Genomic DNA, 19,652 nt, shown 5'->3' on the forward strand with positions numbered 1-19,652 from the left:
TGGATGGATGGATGGATGGATGGATGGATGGATGGATGGATGGATGGATGGATGGATGGATGGATGGATGGATGGATGGATGGATGGATGGATGGATGGATGGATGGATGGATGGATGGATGGATGGATGGATGGATGGATGGATGGATGGATGGATGGATGGATGGATGGATGGATGGATGGATGGATGGATGGATGGATGGATGGATGGATGGATGGATGGATGGATGGATGGATGGATGGATGGATGGATGGATGGATGGATGGATGGATGGATGGATGGATGGATGGATGGATGGATGGATGGATGGATGGATGGATGGATGGATGGATGGATGGATGGATGGATGGATGGATGGATGGATGGATGGATGGATGGATGGATGGATGGATGGATGGATGGATGGATGGATGGATGGATGGATGGATGGATGGATGGATGGATGGATGGATGGATGGATGGATGGATGGATGGATGGATGGATGGATGGATGGATGGATGGATGGATGGATGGATGGATGGATGGATGGATGGATGGATGGATGGATGGATGGATGGATGGATGGATGGATGGATGGATGGATGGATGGATGGATGGATGGATGGATGGATGGATGGATGGATGGATGGATGGATGGATGGATGGATGGATGGATGGATGGATGGATGGATGGATGGATGGATGGATGGATGGATGGATGGATGGATGGATGGATGGATGGATGGATGGATGGATGGATGGATGGATGGATGGATGGATGGATGGATGGATGGATGGATGGATGGATGGATGGATGGATGGATGGATGGATGGATGGATGGATGGATGGATGGATGGATGGATGGATGGATGGATGGATGGATGGATGGATGGATGGATGGATGGATGGATGGATGGATGGATGGATGGATGGATGGATGGATGGATGGATGGATGGATGGATGGATGGATGGATGGATGGATGGATGGATGGATGGATGGATGGATGGATGGATGGATGGATGGATGGATGGATGGATGGATGGATGGATGGATGGATGGATGGATGGATGGATGGATGGATGGATGGATGGATGGATGGATGGATGGATGGATGGATGGATGGATGGATGGATGGATGGATGGATGGATGGATGGATGGATGGATGGATGGATGGATGGATGGATGGATGGATGGATGGATGGATGGATGGATGGATGGATGGATGGATGGATGGATGGATGGATGGATGGATGGATGGATGGATGGATGGATGGATGGATGGATGGATGGATGGATGGATGGATGGATGGATGGATGGATGGATGGATGGATGGATGGATGGATGGATGGATGGATGGATGGATGGATGGATGGATGGATGGATGGATGGATGGATGGATGGATGGATGGATGGATGGATGGATGGATGGATGGATGGATGGATGGATGGATGGATGGATGGATGGATGGATGGATGGATGGATGGATGGATGGATGGATGGATGGATGGATGGATGGATGGATGGATGGATGGATGGATGGATGGATGGATGGATGGATGGATGGATGGATGGATGGATGGATGGATGGATGGATGGATGGATGGATGGATGGATGGATGGATGGATGGATGGATGGATGGATGGATGGATGGATGGATGGATGGATGGATGGATGGATGGATGGATGGATGGATGGATGGATGGATGGATGGATGGATGGATGGATGGATGGATGGATGGATGGATGGATGGATGGATGGATGGATGGATGGATGGATGGATGGATGGATGGATGGATGGATGGATGGATGGATGGATGGATGGATGGATGGATGGATGGATGGATGGATGGATGGATGGATGGATGGATGGATGGATGGATGGATGGATGGATGGATGGATGGATGGATGGATGGATGGATGGATGGATGGATGGATGGATGGATGGATGGATGGATGGATGGATGGATGGATGGATGGATGGATGGATGGATGGATGGATGGATGGATGGATGGATGGATGGATGGATGGATGGATGGATGGATGGATGGATGGATGGATGGATGGATGGATGGATGGATGGATGGATGGATGGATGGATGGATGGATGGATGGATGGATGGATGGATGGATGGATGGATGGATGGATGGATGGATGGATGGATGGATGGATGGATGGATGGATGGATGGATGGATGGATGGATGGATGGATGGATGGATGGATGGATGGATGGATGGATGGATGGATGGATGGATGGATGGATGGATGGATGGATGGATGGATGGATGGATGGATGGATGGATGGATGGATGGATGGATGGATGGATGGATGGATGGATGGATGGATGGATGGATGGATGGATGGATGGATGGATGGATGGATGGATGGATGGATGGATGGATGGATGGATGGATGGATGGATGGATGGATGGATGGATGGATGGATGGATGGATGGATGGATGGATGGATGGATGGATGGATGGATGGATGGATGGATGGATGGATGGATGGATGGATGGATGGATGGATGGATGGATGGATGGATGGATGGATGGATGGATGGATGGATGGATGGATGGATGGATGGATGGATGGATGGATGGATGGATGGATGGATGGATGGATGGATGGATGGATGGATGGATGGATGGATGGATGGATGGATGGATGGATGGATGGATGGATGGATGGATGGATGGATGGATGGATGGATGGATGGATGGATGGATGGATGGATGGATGGATGGATGGATGGATGGATGGATGGATGGATGGATGGATGGATGGATGGATGGATGGATGGATGGATGGATGGATGGATGGATGGATGGATGGATGGATGGATGGATGGATGGATGGATGGATGGATGGATGGATGGATGGATGGATGGATGGATGGATGGATGGATGGATGGATGGATGGATGGATGGATGGATGGATGGATGGATGGATGGATGGATGGATGGATGGATGGATGGATGGATGGATGGATGGATGGATGGATGGATGGATGGATGGATGGATGGATGGATGGATGGATGGATGGATGGATGGATGGATGGATGGATGGATGGATGGATGGATGGATGGATGGATGGATGGATGGATGGATGGATGGATGGATGGATGGATGGATGGATGGATGGATGGATGGATGGATGGATGGATGGATGGATGGATGGATGGATGGATGGATGGATGGATGGATGGATGGATGGATGGATGGATGGATGGATGGATGGATGGATGGATGGATGGATGGATGGATGGATGGATGGATGGATGGATGGATGGATGGATGGATGGATGGATGGATGGATGGATGGATGGATGGATGGATGGATGGATGGATGGATGGATGGATGGATGGATGGATGGATGGATGGATGGATGGATGGATGGATGGATGGATGGATGGATGGATGGATGGATGGATGGATGGATGGATGGATGGATGGATGGATGGATGGATGGATGGATGGATGGATGGATGGATGGATGGATGGATGGATGGATGGATGGATGGATGGATGGATGGATGGATGGATGGATGGATGGATGGATGGATGGATGGATGGATGGATGGATGGATGGATGGATGGATGGATGGATGGATGGATGGATGGATGGATGGATGGATGGATGGATGGATGGATGGATGGATGGATGGATGGATGGATGGATGGATGGATGGATGGATGGATGGATGGATGGATGGATGGATGGATGGATGGATGGATGGATGGATGGATGGATGGATGGATGGATGGATGGATGGATGGATGGATGGATGGATGGATGGATGGATGGATGGATGGATGGATGGATGGATGGATGGATGGATGGATGGATGGATGGATGGATGGATGGATGGATGGATGGATGGATGGATGGATGGATGGATGGATGGATGGATGGATGGATGGATGGATGGATGGATGGATGGATGGATGGATGGATGGATGGATGGATGGATGGATGGATGGATGGATGGATGGATGGATGGATGGATGGATGGATGGATGGATGGATGGATGGATGGATGGATGGATGGATGGATGGATGGATGGATGGATGGATGGATGGATGGATGGATGGATGGATGGATGGATGGATGGATGGATGGATGGATGGATGGATGGATGGATGGATGGATGGATGGATGGATGGATGGATGGATGGATGGATGGATGGATGGATGGATGGATGGATGGATGGATGGATGGATGGATGGATGGATGGATGGATGGATGGATGGATGGATGGATGGATGGATGGATGGATGGATGGATGGATGGATGGATGGATGGATGGATGGATGGATGGATGGATGGATGGATGGATGGATGGATGGATGGATGGATGGATGGATGGATGGATGGATGGATGGATGGATGGATGGATGGATGGATGGATGGATGGATGGATGGATGGATGGATGGATGGATGGATGGATGGATGGATGGATGGATGGATGGATGGATGGATGGATGGATGGATGGATGGATGGATGGATGGATGGATGGATGGATGGATGGATGGATGGATGGATGGATGGATGGATGGATGGATGGATGGATGGATGGATGGATGGATGGATGGATGGATGGATGGATGGATGGATGGATGGATGGATGGATGGATGGATGGATGGATGGATGGATGGATGGATGGATGGATGGATGGATGGATGGATGGATGGATGGATGGATGGATGGATGGATGGATGGATGGATGGATGGATGGATGGATGGATGGATGGATGGATGGATGGATGGATGGATGGATGGATGGATGGATGGATGGATGGATGGATGGATGGATGGAAGGATAGGAACGCCCCCTTTGAAACGGGGTGGTGGCAATTGCCACCATGCTCAGCTTTTCTTTCTTTATTTTTGTTCAACTGTGTTGTCAGTTCTCATTAAGATGTGCCATCTTCTTTACCTATGGTTTCCTACACTTCTAGCCTTATGTCACATCTCTGCTTTTCAGCCACCAATCCTCCAATCGCTTTTTGCTAACTTCCACTGCAGATTTATTTACGTGACCATTGTTATCTATAAACCCTAGGGCCTCACGAAGAGTGACTGTGCCTGTATCGACATCCGGATGGATACCATCACATTTGAGTATGAGGTGTTCAATTGTTTCCACAGATCTACCACACACTGCACATGCGTCATCTTTTTCGTTAAATTTCTTTTTGTAGCTGCGCGTTCTAGACAGCCTGACCTAGCTTCAAAAAGTAGGGCACTGCCTCTTGAGTTATCATAGAAAAATTCTTTCCTGATCTGCCTTTTCCAGTGTCGATACAGTTCTACACTATGCTTCTTTTCCATTGAAATAATCCAATTTTTAACTTCAGCGTTTTTGACCTGTCGTTTAATGCTCGTTCTTTCTCCGTCCTCATGACCGGCATACTTACTGGTTAGTTTTCTAGTTCTTTTCCGCCACTGTGAGTCAACGCTCTTTCTGTATAAATATTTAAATGCCTTAGCTGCCCACCTGTTACCGTCCAATTTCCTCAGGCGTTCTTCATACAGTATTTTACTCTTAGCTTCCCGTGCTTCAAACGATGCCCAGCCCATATCCCCTTGTACTGCCTCGTTTGTGCTTTTGCCATGGGCACCTAGTGCTAATCTTCCAACAGCTCTCTGATTTACGTCTAATCTCGACTGAACTTCTGCCCTTAAGCACAGAACCGCATTGCCAAAAGTAAGTCCCGGCACCATTATTCCTTTCCAAATACCTCTTAGTACTTCATACCTGTTGTACCCACATAATGCCCTATGTTTCATTATCCCGGCGTCTCGTCGTCCTTTTGCCCTAAGAGCCTGTTCATGCTTTTCCGTGTATATCTGCCCTTCGTTTAGCTATATCTCGAGGTATTTGTAATCGGCCACTTTGGGTATTTCGTGGCCTTGTATTGTAAGCACCTGATCAGTTGTATAGTTAAAAATCATCACACCTGATTTAGTTGCGCTAAAACTGAATCCTAGAGCGTCTCCTTCGTCTCCACGGCAATTAACCAAAGTTTGTAAATCTTCCTGGCTATCTGCTAAGAGTACAGTATCGTCCGCATACATTAAACCCGGGAGTCGCTGCTCAACTACATTTCCGCCTAATCTGTCCGACAGATTATAACCTAGATTACTTTCTTCTAGCCTTCTTTCCATATTTATCACGTAGAGCATGTACAGCAGCGGTGATAGAGCATAGAGGACAACCTTGCCTTAATCCTTTGTGCACCCCCACAGTTGTGGTACTTTTTTTCCCTTCCCATGTAATTTCAACTTCATTATCTCGGTAGATTTCCTGTAGAAAATCAATTACCCCATCACCGATACCTAAATCTTTCAATATGCTCCACAGGAGTTCCCTGTTCACGTTATCGTATGCACCGCTTATGTCCAGAAAGGCTAAAAACCGAGGTCTATTATCCGCCTTAGCTATTTCTATGCATTAGATAAGCACGAACAGGCTACCATCTAAGCGCCTACCCCTTCTGAACCCATACTGAAGTTCTCCGAGTATCCTATTACCTTCTACCCATGACTGCATTTTTAATTTCACCGCCTGCATTGCCAGCCTATCCGGGCAGTTGCATGGTGCTAGAGCTGCATGTATGTAATTGAGGTCACCCGACGTTTGAGTTCTTTTACTCCTTACCCTGAAAAACCTCACCGTTTTCCAGCAGGGCTTCCTCCACCTCGGAGTACCGCCAGACGAACGCGTCGTCGAAGGATTCGGGTCAGCGCGGGTCCGCGGCAAGAATGCACACACTCGCGCCACAGATCTGAGGAACAACACGCACAGCGCAAAGTTACTCGTGAACTTCGATTACCGAGTCCGCACTTGTAGCCGAACTCATGGGGTCGAAAACAGCTGCGAGGTCTACTCACGATCATTATGTTCGCAGCGTAGAAGCCCTTGCAGCTTGTTCGCAGCACTACCCCGCGGCGCCTTGATGGCGATGAGTATGCTGTCGACATACCCAATGACGCCGGGGATGCTGCTGTGGCGAAAGTTTAGGCGAAGGAAGCCCTCCTTCGCTGCCGCATTCTCTTCGGGTCTCGCCGGAAAGCGAACACACCCCTACTGCGACCCAGCGTTTACAGTGGACTCCGTCACCCGCCGCAAACACTTGCTAACAGTCGGTTGGGCTACGTCGACGTTTGCTTCATTACATCCTCGAAATCCGCCGGTGGCAAACAAGCGCAGCACATCCACAGACAGCGCACTCACTCGCACTCCTACCAGTCCACGGGCGAGTTCGCACAGCCACTGTGCAGTCTACTTGCTAAGTCGAAGCGTCGAAACAACTTGTCACGCACGTCAAAGACGTCTTTACGCCCCCTCGTATACGCCGTTGATCGCGAAGCCACCCGCGTATACGGCGAAGTAAACAGCAGCCATTTTTGCTCTATAGGTGCGCATAATTACGTGCGCAACGTCAACACTTCTGCCACGCTCACGACGTGAATATGGCCGCCGGACACGGCCGACCATTAGGAGCGGGGCAATGAGAGCGTTTTTGAGATTGTTTTCGATTGAGAGCGATCCGTAATTCGACCCCTGGTTACGTTTAAGGGCCGGACCGTCCCACGGACACACTACTACGAACAAATAGCGTGCCGCGCTACCCACACCTTCCGCCAGGATTATTCTGCGGGGCACAGGCAGTTCCAGTGCCCTTCCACCCATGCCCACTGCCTTATCTGCACCACAACCCTCCTCCACCTTAACGCTGCCCAGCCCCAGACTCCCTGGTGCGTGCCGGGTCCGTAAGCAGCAGGACCAGCTCCGAGCGCAGCCCCCTACAAAGGCCAGACCTCGTGACCCGCCGCCAAGCCGTCTCTCAGGCAACAGCCCTAACACCACCGCAACGACTCCGAACCACTCCCCTCGCAGGCGCCTTCCTTTCACCATTCACAGTGGCATCGCCAGAGCTTATGCAAGGACCTTCTGCCACCATCCCAATGACCCCTGACGCCCAAACTGCCTGCCACCAAGCCTGCTTCCGGTACCTATCACCCCCACCCCTCTCCCTCCCAAAGCCCAGTCTCCAGTACGGATGCTGCCAGTGCCCTTAGCCGAGAACCTAGGGCCCCGCAACCGCATCCATCTGCGCCTCTCCTGACCCCCCCCCCCCCTCCCCTACTCCTCAACCAGCACTGTCACACTGTTTCCCTCCAACACAGCAACCCGATGTCCTATAGCCCAGCTTAAACTCGACGTGCAGGCCTTTAAGACGCGCATGAACCAGCTCACCTCCGTCTTTGAGAAGCCCTGGAGCAACAAATCGGGGCACGATCATCATCAACTCACAGCCCTAGCCACCACACTTTGTAACGCCGCCTCCAAGCGGGTAGAAATCATAGGACAAATTACAGCCTCTCCTCTCCACCTGACTTCTTCTCCACTCCTAAAAAAGAAAAAGCCATGCGGCCGCCTTTTCCAAGCCCGCTTTTCGGTAACGCAAGAGGTTCTTGTTTCTATCATGTGCTTCTAGCTTGTATAGTGGAGCCCTTGTGGCTTTCCTAAAGATCGAAAAGTGTTGAAATGTAAGAAGACCCCAGTCCTTACCTTTAACGACCATTTCAGCTTCAGGGAAGCTGTAAGGGCTCCATTGTACATGCTGGAAGCAAACCCTGCAGCCTGGTTACTTTTGACAAAGGCTGTACATACTTGAAGAAGCCCTGCGTCGCAAATCAACCATGCGGTTTTTATTTTTTGTATCCACCGCATCAGACTTGCTGATGCCTTGACTCCATGGAGATAGCCGAAGTGGTAATATTTAATGCTTTAATCTGCTCTAGAAATTATCGTTTCGTGCTGATGGTGACGGAACGTATCGGCGATTTTCGGCAGTGGGTATGAAGTGGCAACCAAATTGGCTGCGCCCTTTTTGATTGGTTGGACATACATTTTGAACCTAATTCTTCTATACTCGGGAGACAAATCTAAAATATAATGTCTCTTGAGTATTGTCACCTTTTAACTCGAGAAAAAAAATACTACGAAAGAAAAGCGGTACAAGCGAATGAAAGCCCAATGAAAATCAAGCTAGGGGCGGCAGTTTTATTTTCGCCTAAAAGTATAGTGCAAGAGAGTGCTGCTGTTCGAAACGCCGATACCGAGAAGGCATCGAAGAAAACACAGTCCGTAGTATCCGGTTCAAAGGATTCCTCATGCTGTCTCGATATCACTGCGGGTAGAATTGCTGAAATCGGAGTGTACAAGCAGATGTTCAACTCGCATTGATATTTGGACAGCATGAGGAATCCTTTGAACGGGATACTACGATTACCTATGCGAACTTCTGCACAGGCTTTTTCCTCAGCAACATCCTGCCATATCAGAAAGGCATGCACTGCAGAATGGCTCTCAGGTTAGCTGCATACGCATTCTTCCACGAAGGACGTTTCTGCGACCAACGACGCGTCGGTCTACGGGAGAATAATTAGGTGCAACGCTAGCACCCCCTATGCCCACTCAGATGCGCGTGTGGTCTCCGCACGCACCGACTTCAAGCGAAAATACCGTGCAGGTTTCTAAACTCTCCTTCAGACAGGGATTAACTGCAGCACAGACAACGTACTGCACGGCACTCATGTCCACAGATCGTTCACGAAAACCTGCTCTGCCTAGACCAAGGCTGCCCTGCTCTTAACTACGCCCCAAAGTAAGCCCAGGAAGCTGTTGTAAAAGGATTCATAATAGCCGCTCTCCTTTGGATCCTTTTTCCGCCGGACAAATCTGTACTTGGCGCCAATTCCAGCCACTTCCCTTTTCGTCAGGACATCACTGGATCTTTTCAAAAACACTCCATTTCCCACGCTGGGGAAAGTATTCATAGTTGCCCCTGGCCTCCAGTGTGTTCGTGCAGACTCATGAACGTCATTGACAAGACAAACGAAACATTGGTACATAGACACCGTCCGAGACCATTGTGAAGGCAAAACAGTAATTTCTACTTAGACACCGACCGTTATTAGCTGTAGCTAAGCAGGCGCTCATCATCTCAGCAGCAAGCGCGGGAGCATACATGCGTAACATAGGTTCGGGGCATGGAAGATGCGTGGTAAGTTACCACTTCCTTCGAGCATCGGAACTGTGAAAATTGTCTGAAGAGCCCGACAGAGCCCTGGGCGGCTCATCACCATATCTGTGTGACGAAGGCAGTGCCAGGGGAGCCACGAGCGCAATCGGCCGCGGCAGTAAATACAAAGATTGAGCATAGCGGAGACGTACGAATGCCGGTTTTACTTACGCCTGTTGCGCACGCGCAGTGTTCCTACCCGGCCTTGCGCTTGCCACTGCGCGTGCGCAGCTATCGTACGTAAAACCGGTATACGTGTCCGCTAGCGCGTCTCCAGTATGCTAAATATCTCTCACCTCTCATCCCCTCCGTTGTCAGCAAACAAGGAAACAGTGAGTGAATTAAGGTGAATGTGATTGAGTAGACATGAGCGTGAGTGAATGCTTGTGAATCGTGAGTGTGTGTGTGAACGTGAGTGCGAGTGAGTGATTGTGAGAGTGAGTGGTCATGAGTGTGAGTGAGTGGTTGCGACTGCGAGTGGTCATGAGTGTGAGTGAGTGGTTGTGAGTGTGAGTGAGTGGCTGTGAGTGCTGAGTGCAAGTGAGTGGCTGTGAGAGTGAGTGACCATGAGTGTGGGTGAGCGGTTGTGAGTGTGAGTGGACGTGAGTGCGAGTGTGAGTGACTGGTTTTGTGTGATAGTGGTCATGAATGCGAGTGTGGGTGAGTGGATGTGAGTGTGAGTGACCGTGATTGTGAGTGTGATTGAGCCATTTCTCATGGTGCAGGGGCATGCCGCAGCGACACGACTACTGTGAAAAGTGCAAAAGGATGCTGCGCCTAAATGGATAACATTGCAATAATAGACCATGTAGTATTTGTGTTCCTGTTTCCTTTTTATGATCTTTGTGATTATGTCTCATTTTTGAAATATACAACTGATAAAAGTTACAAACGGCTTTTTACTTATTAATACATGTGCAATTTCCAAGCAGTCACTTCGAGTGTTACTTGCGCTTCACTTCTAGATGATTTCACTGCATCCAGTGTTCTTGTGAAAGAAGCCCACTTTTTTTTGTTCATGTGTGATGTATACGTATTTTTATCGAGCAAAAAATATATTGCAAGCACTTGTAAAAAATAAACATGGACCCCCCTTCACTTTCATGTGATTAGCGGCGAATGTTGCATGTTGCCGCGGCACTGCGTCTACCTGCATGCGTCAACTCTTCACGCACTTGCTTGGCATACCTGTGAAGAAATTGCTTTCATGTTTTATTTCATTCCAGCGCTGCATGTCGCACAGTGCCAAAATGTACTGAGCCTCTACTGTGACTCCAGTTTATTTGCTTAATTTTTTTGCTTTGCGGTTTTCTGTATATAAGAAATGGTTTGGTTTGGTTTATGGGGTTTAACGTCCCAAAGCGACTAAGGCTATGAGAGACGCCGTAGTGGAGGGCTCCGGAAATTTCGACCACCTGGGGTTCTTTAACGTGCACTGACATCGCACAGTACACGGGCCTCTAGAATTTCTCCTCCAAAGAAATTCTAGCCGCCGCGGCCGGGATCGAACCCGCGTCTTTTGGGTCAGCAGCCGAGCACCATAACCGCTGAGCCACCGCGGCGGCCTATATAAGAAATGAAAAATGAAGGTTCAATAAATTGAACAAGCATGATTGACAATGGCGAACACCTAAGGTAGCGCAGTGATAAGTATACGCTCCTGTTTAGGAGGCGCATGCCTATACTGCAAAGCTCGATAAAAATAGCTCAGCTGTATAAAAGCCTCGTACTGTGTCGCGTTGTAGCCTGTTAGCCGGGAAAACTTTTCTTGAAGTGGTAACAAATGACAAACATCGATGAAACCAGACAGGCAGCACTCGGAGAATAAAAAAAATCAAAAATTTGGATTACGGCAGATGCACACTTCAGTGCTTGTTCTACCCAGTGATACAGCCATTTTCGTTTTTAAGTGAAATGAAACTTCAGATGTGGTCCTCTACCTCGTCTTGGATAAGGCCTCGTCGTACACTCTTTCAGTGGGAAGGCCTCGTCCACAACGCATAAATATGGCAGCGGCGCCTCACTGCCTACACGCCTTGCAGTTGGAAAGCCCCGCCCGCCTGCAGCACTCATTTTTTGGAGGGTTGAGGAGGCGAAAATTCCGCCGCCAGTTTCGCTGCCAAAATGCCCGGTTTCGACGTGGTGTGACCTGTATGGAAAAAAATTCTATTTTTTTTGCGCATAGACAGGAAATGATTGTTTGTTTCTGACAACTGCGCTTTCGGTTTCAAACTGCGACTTTTTAAGATCACACTGTGTTGCAGTTGTTGAGCATGTGTAGTGTTAAATAATATTATGCATGGATGCTGCCGCGGTGGCCAGTGGTTGCAGTGCTCGGCTGCTGACCCTAAAGACGCGTGTTCGATCGCGGCCGCGGCGGTCGCATTTCGATGGAAGTGAAATGGTAGGTGCCCATGCACTGTCATTCATAGCCTGAGTTGCTTTGAGACGTTAAGTCCTAAGAAACAAAACCATACTTTATGCACTGAGTGAAACCCAAAGTGCTTACAATGTTGCTCTTTGCATGGCATCGAAACCGATCATGTGTCTATTCGCCACTGTTTGACGGTCCGCAATCGAGCAAGCCTGTGGGGGGCTTTTAGGTTATTGAAATGGCGGCAGGGACGTGATCCTGACAAGGTTGTCATATAATAGAGTCGCGCCTGTAATCGGCGCACCGTAGACAGCAAGCAAGGACTTGTTGAAGGATACTTTGAAGTTCTGGTCAGCACTTGCGGAGTTTTAGGGGCAGTCGATCATGACATATATGTCATGATCGACATATGGTCGCGACGCATGTGGCACCTGCCATTTATACGCGAAGTATGCTGCAGCCTGAAGAATAACTTTTAACGGCCATACTTCCACATATCAAACTATATTACGTTGGTCACTAATTCATTGTTCCCGTGAAGCGTCCCAAAACACCATGCGCAGCAACAATTTTTGCCTGTACAGAACCGCAGCAAGCACCTGCTTAATATAAGTTTAACCACCTTTAGCCGCTCATCCGCTACTCGCTGATGATTTCAGAATACACCACAGAGCCTGGCAGAGTGTTGCCACCAGGAAGACTGCGGTGGACCTGCCCACGAGCAAGTTTTACGGCGACTCTACAGGAATTGACACGTGGCCGGGAACCTGCCAAAGCAATGAAATAAAAAGATTGAACAGAATAGATATTTAATATTGCCTTTAGTTTTCATCACAAGGATGAGGGAGGCAGAGTGAAAAAGCTAGGGTTGTAGCTTGACGGGCTCTCGCCTCCCCGACAAAAGATACATAATTTGCAAAAGAAAAAGAAAGGCACACAGTATCAGCATGTAAGCACATAGGAAGAAGAAACGGCAAGACAACGAAATGAATATAGTAATGCATGAACAAAAATCCAATTTTAACACAAATGCGACACTTCGTAACACATAAAAAATAAACAAAACCATGAAAAATTATACCCGGTTACATGTAACTGAAACAAAATGTCGCAGTTCTTTTCGTTGTCGGCGTTCAACAATCATGTTGTGGCTTTGACAAAGTTTAAAAGAAAGTGCGGAAGGCTGTGTTTAAGCATCTGTTTTCCATAACCGGTTCTGTATGAATGAATGCGCCAAGTATCGGTGCTCCTTGTTGTGTACGGTGTGTTTGTTTTGCGCAATGAAGCCAGTTGTGTAATACAATGAGTATTGTTTTTATGTTCGGTTTTGTATTTGGAAATCAAGCGGTATGCATACAGGTCATTTATTAGCATTATGTCTCCTTTATCAAACAGTTGTTTAGATGGGTGGTCGTGCGCTACATTATATACTATTCTAAGCATTCTTTTCTGTTGGATATTGTTACGTTCTACCGGCCAAAGGCCGGCAGCAACGTGATGAAAACAGGCCGATTCGCAGAGCAGAACAGACGCCCCTTTATTTCCAGCTCGGAAATATAGAGAAAAGAAAAGAGAGAAAGAAGGAAAGGACCATCGACGCATGCGCGGAGAGGCGCATGTGATCCCGATTGTGTTATCTGCAGCATTCCTTTCTCCTAGTAGCCGTAGCGCTCCACTGGCTTTCTGGTTCTTGTGGACCGACGTAGCTCAGGAACAGGCCCCTCGGGAAGGTCTTGAACATCACAATTCGGTGTTCCTAAGGCCGTAGGAGGAGATTCTTCAGGACTCGACGTTTCCCTGCTTCCGTCTGTGTCGGATGAGCGTTTTCGGATCTGGTCGACATGGCGTCGAACGACTGCGTCCTCAGTTGCTACAGTGACTAGACGGGCACCACTCGTAGATTTCACTTTTCCTGGTGTCCACATTTCTGCGACGCCGTAGTTGCGCACATAAACGGCATCTCCCGGGACGAAGTACCAACTGGCGGAATCAGCCGCTGGATTCTTGGGCATTTCGTGGCTCCTAGGAAGTAAACACATGTCCAGTCTTGTACGCAAACGGTGCCCAAGAAGAAGTTGGAGCGGTGAAAACCCTGAAGCCTGTGGCGAATTCCTGTAGTTACAAAGAATTCTCGCCAGAGCAGTTGCCAACTCCACACCAGGCATTCTCTTCAAACCCTCCTTGATAGTTCTCACGGCCCGTTCTGCGAGACCATTGCTTTGAGGGTGATAAGGTGGGGTCCGGATATGCTCGATTCCATTTTTCTGCAGAAATACAGCAAACTCGGACCCGGTAAAGGGGGTACCGTTATCCGTAACTACGGTGCGGGGCAATCCAAACCTGCTAAACAAGGTTCGCATGCAATCGGCAGTGTCAGTAGCGGTTGCTCTAGATACCGGAATGGATTCTATCCAATTGCTGTGAGCGTCGACGATTACCAACAGCATCTTGTTACCAATAGGCCCTGCGTAGTCCGCATGCAGCCGTGACCACCTCTCGCGCGAAATCGGCCAGCTGACGGGGTTCCGTGCAGGTGGCATGGGCTGCGCCTGCACACAGCTTCGACACTCTGAGACCATCCTACAAATGTCTTGATCTAGACCGGGCCACCAAAAACTAGCCCTCGCCTTTGTCTTCGTGGTAGACGCACCCTGATGAGACTCGTGTAGCATCTTCAACAGTTTCTCACGCGCCGCACTTGGTATCACGACACGATGGCCCCAGTACAACAGCCCCTTCTCCACAGACAACTCATGTCGCCTTTTCCGGAATTCCACCATTTCCCTGTTGTCACCTTCCACGACGGAGGGCCATCCTTCTGTCACATACTATCAGCGTCAATTGAAACGCGAACAAGCCAATTGAAACGCGAACAGCACAACTCGCGGATATTATACTAGGGAGGCAAAATACATGAGCAGTTTATTTTCCCATCGAAGCCGAAAAGACCGCTCTTCTGAAATGTTAATAGCCCACGCCTGTATTTCACCACCATCCTCTAATATGCTTGATTTTTTGTGCTCGCGTTTCAGGTGTTTTGTTCGCATTTCATTTGACGCTGATAGTACCTGCATATCGCTTGCAAAAACCCGTCAGCTGCTGCAAGTGCTTGAATCTCTTGGTGGGAAACGGCTGGCTGGTCCCATTCGTCCATGATAAGCACCATTTCCGACAGATCTTCGGTTTCCGCTTGCGGCTCCTGCAGCGATTGAGGCAAACGGCTTAAAGCGTCAGAAATTAGCATCTGTTTGCCAGGTTTGCAGACAAGCTTGTACTTGTATGCCCCGAGCAAAAGCGCCCAGCGCTGAATTCGGGTGGAAGCCATGACAGAAGTTTGACGATCCTGTCTGAGAAGACCCAACGAGGGGCGGTGGTCCGTTACAAGCGTGAACTCACGTCCCAACAGGTAATCGCGGAACCGTGTCACGGCTAACACCACGGCTAAAGCTTCTCGCTCAATTTGGGAGTATTTTCTCTCAGCTGAGGTAAGCGTCCGTGATCGGAAACCAATTGGTCTGTCTTCTCCATTTACTCGGTGGAAAAGGGCAGCTCCGACACCGTAAGGCGAAGCGTCGCATTCCAACATCAACTCCAGCTGCGGATTAAAGTATGTTAGCACTGGGGCTGAACACAAAGCTTCCTTGGCCTTCTGAAATGCCGAGTCTTCTTTTTCTTGCCAAACCCATTTTGCACCTTTTCCAAGACGGCTGTACAATGGTGCCAGCATAGTGGAAAGATTTGGCAAAAACTTGTAAAATGTAACCAGTCCCAATAAGGACCGCAACTCGGCAACATTTCGCGGTAAAGGGGCTAGCCTGATTGCATCCACGTGCTTCTCAAGCGGGTGTAATCCTTCAGCGTCAATAAGATGGCCAAGATACGTCACTGATTGTTGACCGAACTTGCACTTGTCGCAACTAAGTTTGATACCGTTCTCGCGGAAACGCTGTAGCACCGCTTGCAGGTTTACGTTTTCAGCCTCGCTGCTCTCGGCTATCAGGACATCGTCTAGATAAGCCTGAGTCCCTTTTAGTCCTTGCAACACCGATTCAATTTTCCGTTGGAATATCGCTGGCGCTTATGCGATGCCAAACGGTAACCTGTTGTAGCAAAAGAGCCCCTTTAGTGTGCTTATCACCGCTAATTTCCGCGAGTCTTCATCTAGCTCGACCTGATTGTAAGCATCGCGTAGATCTAGCACACTGAATTTTTTTCCTCCATATAGGTTTGCAAAAATGTCGTCGATGACAGGCAAGGGGTACTGCTCAACATCGCACACAGGGTTTAGTGTCACCTTGAAGTCCCCACAAATGCGCACTGTTCCGTCCTTCAAAACTGGCACGATGGGCGTTGCCCATTCAGAATGAGGGACTGACGATATTATTCCTGCTGAGACTAATCTGTCAAGCTCCTTAGACACTATCACGCAGTGCAAAAGGAACTTTCCTTGCCTTGAAGAATTTTGGGTTTGCTCCAGCCTTGATGTGCAGTGGGGCTGGCGGGCCTTTCATGAGACCAACACCCTCAGTGAAGAGGTCGGAGTGTTGCTGGAGCAGCGTCGGCACGTCCTCCAAGGTTTTTCTTGCCACGGAAGCCTTCGAATAGACGCTCAGCACCTGAATGCGTTCGTCTGTTAATTTTTTCAGCAGGTCCCGAGCGCAAAGACTGGGGCCTATGCAGTCTAAAACAGTCAGACTGCACTGCACTGTTGTACCTTCATATGAAACTGGCATTGTCAATGCACCGAGGAGCGGCAACTTTCCCAGATAGCATGAAAGCTGTACTTCAGACTTCAGTAGCTGCGGCCATCGATGAGAGTGCAATTCGTAAATGCTCTTGGGAATGACGCAAACAGGGGAGCCGGTATCGATGTCCATCATTATTTCGATGCCATTCCACGTAAACGGTTTCCTGATGGGGGTTATGAGAGAGCGCGGAGTGGTCAAGGACCAAATTTGTGACGCGCTGCTAGCACTCTCATCGGTTTCTGTCGTCTGTGCCGTTACTGCTAGCATTCTACTTCGCTCATTTGCTGGACACATTTTAGCTAAATGCCCTGGCCGTGCACACTTGTAACATTTGCGCTTGATTAGTCGACAAGCCTTGGTCTTATGACCATGCTTACTGCAACATTTGCATTGTTGCACGCCCTGCGACTTCGCGCGCGACTCGTATTGACCAGAGAGCTTTAGCAACCTCGCTTGTTCTTGGTCCGTAACAATACCTTGCGAATCGCGCTCAGCGCTCTCTGCGGCAAGGACAAGAGCCTCGGCTTCCTCAAGAGTCAGATTTTTCGTCGCTAGCAGCTGCTTCTGCACATTCTTGGACCGGACGCCGCGCACAATACGGTCCCTTATCATTCTGTCCAGCGCAGTTCCAAAATTGCAATTGTGTGCCAACTGCCGTATTGCCACTATGAATGCACGTGCAGATTCTCCTTCTTGCTGGCAGCGATGAAAGAACTTGAAACTTTCAGAAATTTCATTCGGCACCGGGTCGCAGTAGCTCTTTAGGGCCTGCACAACTTCTTTGTAGGTCAGGGCGCTAGGCTTTCGCGGTGCTACCTTCCCGTTCAAAATTTCTACCGTTCTTGTTGCAAGCGCAGCTACCAGCAAGGCTCTTTTCTTAGCATCGTCCTTCACATCATTCGCTTCGAAATAGGCTTCCACCTTGACTAGGTACGCCTGCCACTTATCTTTTTCGTCTTCAAATTCCGGTAGCCTGTGTGCCATGGCTGGTGGTGGGCTCCTTCTGCTTCGCTGTCGTGCTTGGGCGTATATGCCGGCTTCCTGGCTGCAGCAGAATCCTCGTCGCCACTGTTACGTTCTACCGGCCAAAGGCCGGCAGCAACGTGATGAAAACAGGCCGATTCGCAGAGCAGAAAAGACGCCCCTTTATTTCCAGCTCGGAAATATATAGAGAAAACAAAAGAGAGAAAGAAGGAAAGAAGGACCATCGACGCATGCGCGGAGATGCGCATGTGGCCCCGATTGTGTTATCTGCAGCAGATATGTAATTTTCGGAGGTTTGTCAAAGATGTATTTCCACATACCAAGTGACAATAGTTAAGATGAGTTCATAATTAAATAGTTTTTAGGCGCAAAAAGCAGACAAGACACATAGGTAGGTGACAGGACGAACCTATATGTCTTGTTGCACCTAAAAACTATTTAATTATGAACCAAAACCAACTAACCAAGCAGAAAGTGCTCTTAGGTTAAAGGGGTGGAGACACCAAATTTTGAAGCTATAAAAAGCCTGCTATGGGATTCCTATGTATGCAAGGGCACTCACAGCCAGGTGTTGGACGCAACAAACGTTTCAAAAATATTTTAATTCGGTTCCAAAGATTACCTAAATGCTCACTCTCACGATCTAGACCCCATCGCTAGCGCCATCAACGCTGACGTCACAAGGGGGTAAACAAATTAAAGTTTTAGTGACGTCATACCAAAATACAGTGACGTATGATGAGCGGGGCACAGCCGCGTGAGCGCAGTCGACGCACCAGCGAGCCGCATTTGCTGCTAACCGCCACTCGCTCGGTTTGCGGCGCGCCGTTGCGAACAGCGTCGCAGCGTCCGATTGCAGCTCGTCGCCTGCGTCCGGCCTGCTAGATGTCAACGGCGAGCCGCTCGCGACAAACGCAACGACGGGAAGCGGCAACCAATGCGAGCCCGGAGAGCGGCAGCGTCATGATGAAATAGGGCGCACTCCTTGGAGCCGGGCGGCCTGCGCCAGTCTTCGTGCCGACCACCGGCATCCGAAGAACTCGACAGTATTGTTTGTTCACGTTCATAGCAAACCCTGCGATATATGAATATCAAAAATGCATCGTTTCTGACGATCGTTGGCAAATACCGAGTTCCTGATAGAAGCGATGACTGCGATGCAAGCAAATTTCATCCCATATCGGTTTTGTGCTGCTGCTACCTGGTGCGGTTCGCCTGCCGTCTGCTAGCTCTGTTGCTGAAGACGTCGTGGAAATCGAACATATCTTTTATTGTGGGACGAGTTCACAGTAAAGGGGTGCCGAGCGGAGCACGTTTCTGAGCGCTGGCCAGTCCCGAAGCGCCCTCAGCTGCGGAGTCGGTCGTGAAACCAGCTCAGGCCTAGCGACGACTAGGGCAGTCTGGGACCAGCGCGCAGGTCGTCGCCCGGCGTTGCCGCAGGCAGTGTC

The sequence above is a fragment of the Amblyomma mixtum genome, chromosome 3 (assembly GCF_055824585.1).
Source record: "Amblyomma mixtum isolate Tamu chromosome 3, ASM5582458v1, whole genome shotgun sequence".
NCBI lineage: Eukaryota > Metazoa > Arthropoda > Arachnida > Ixodida > Ixodidae > Amblyomma > Amblyomma mixtum.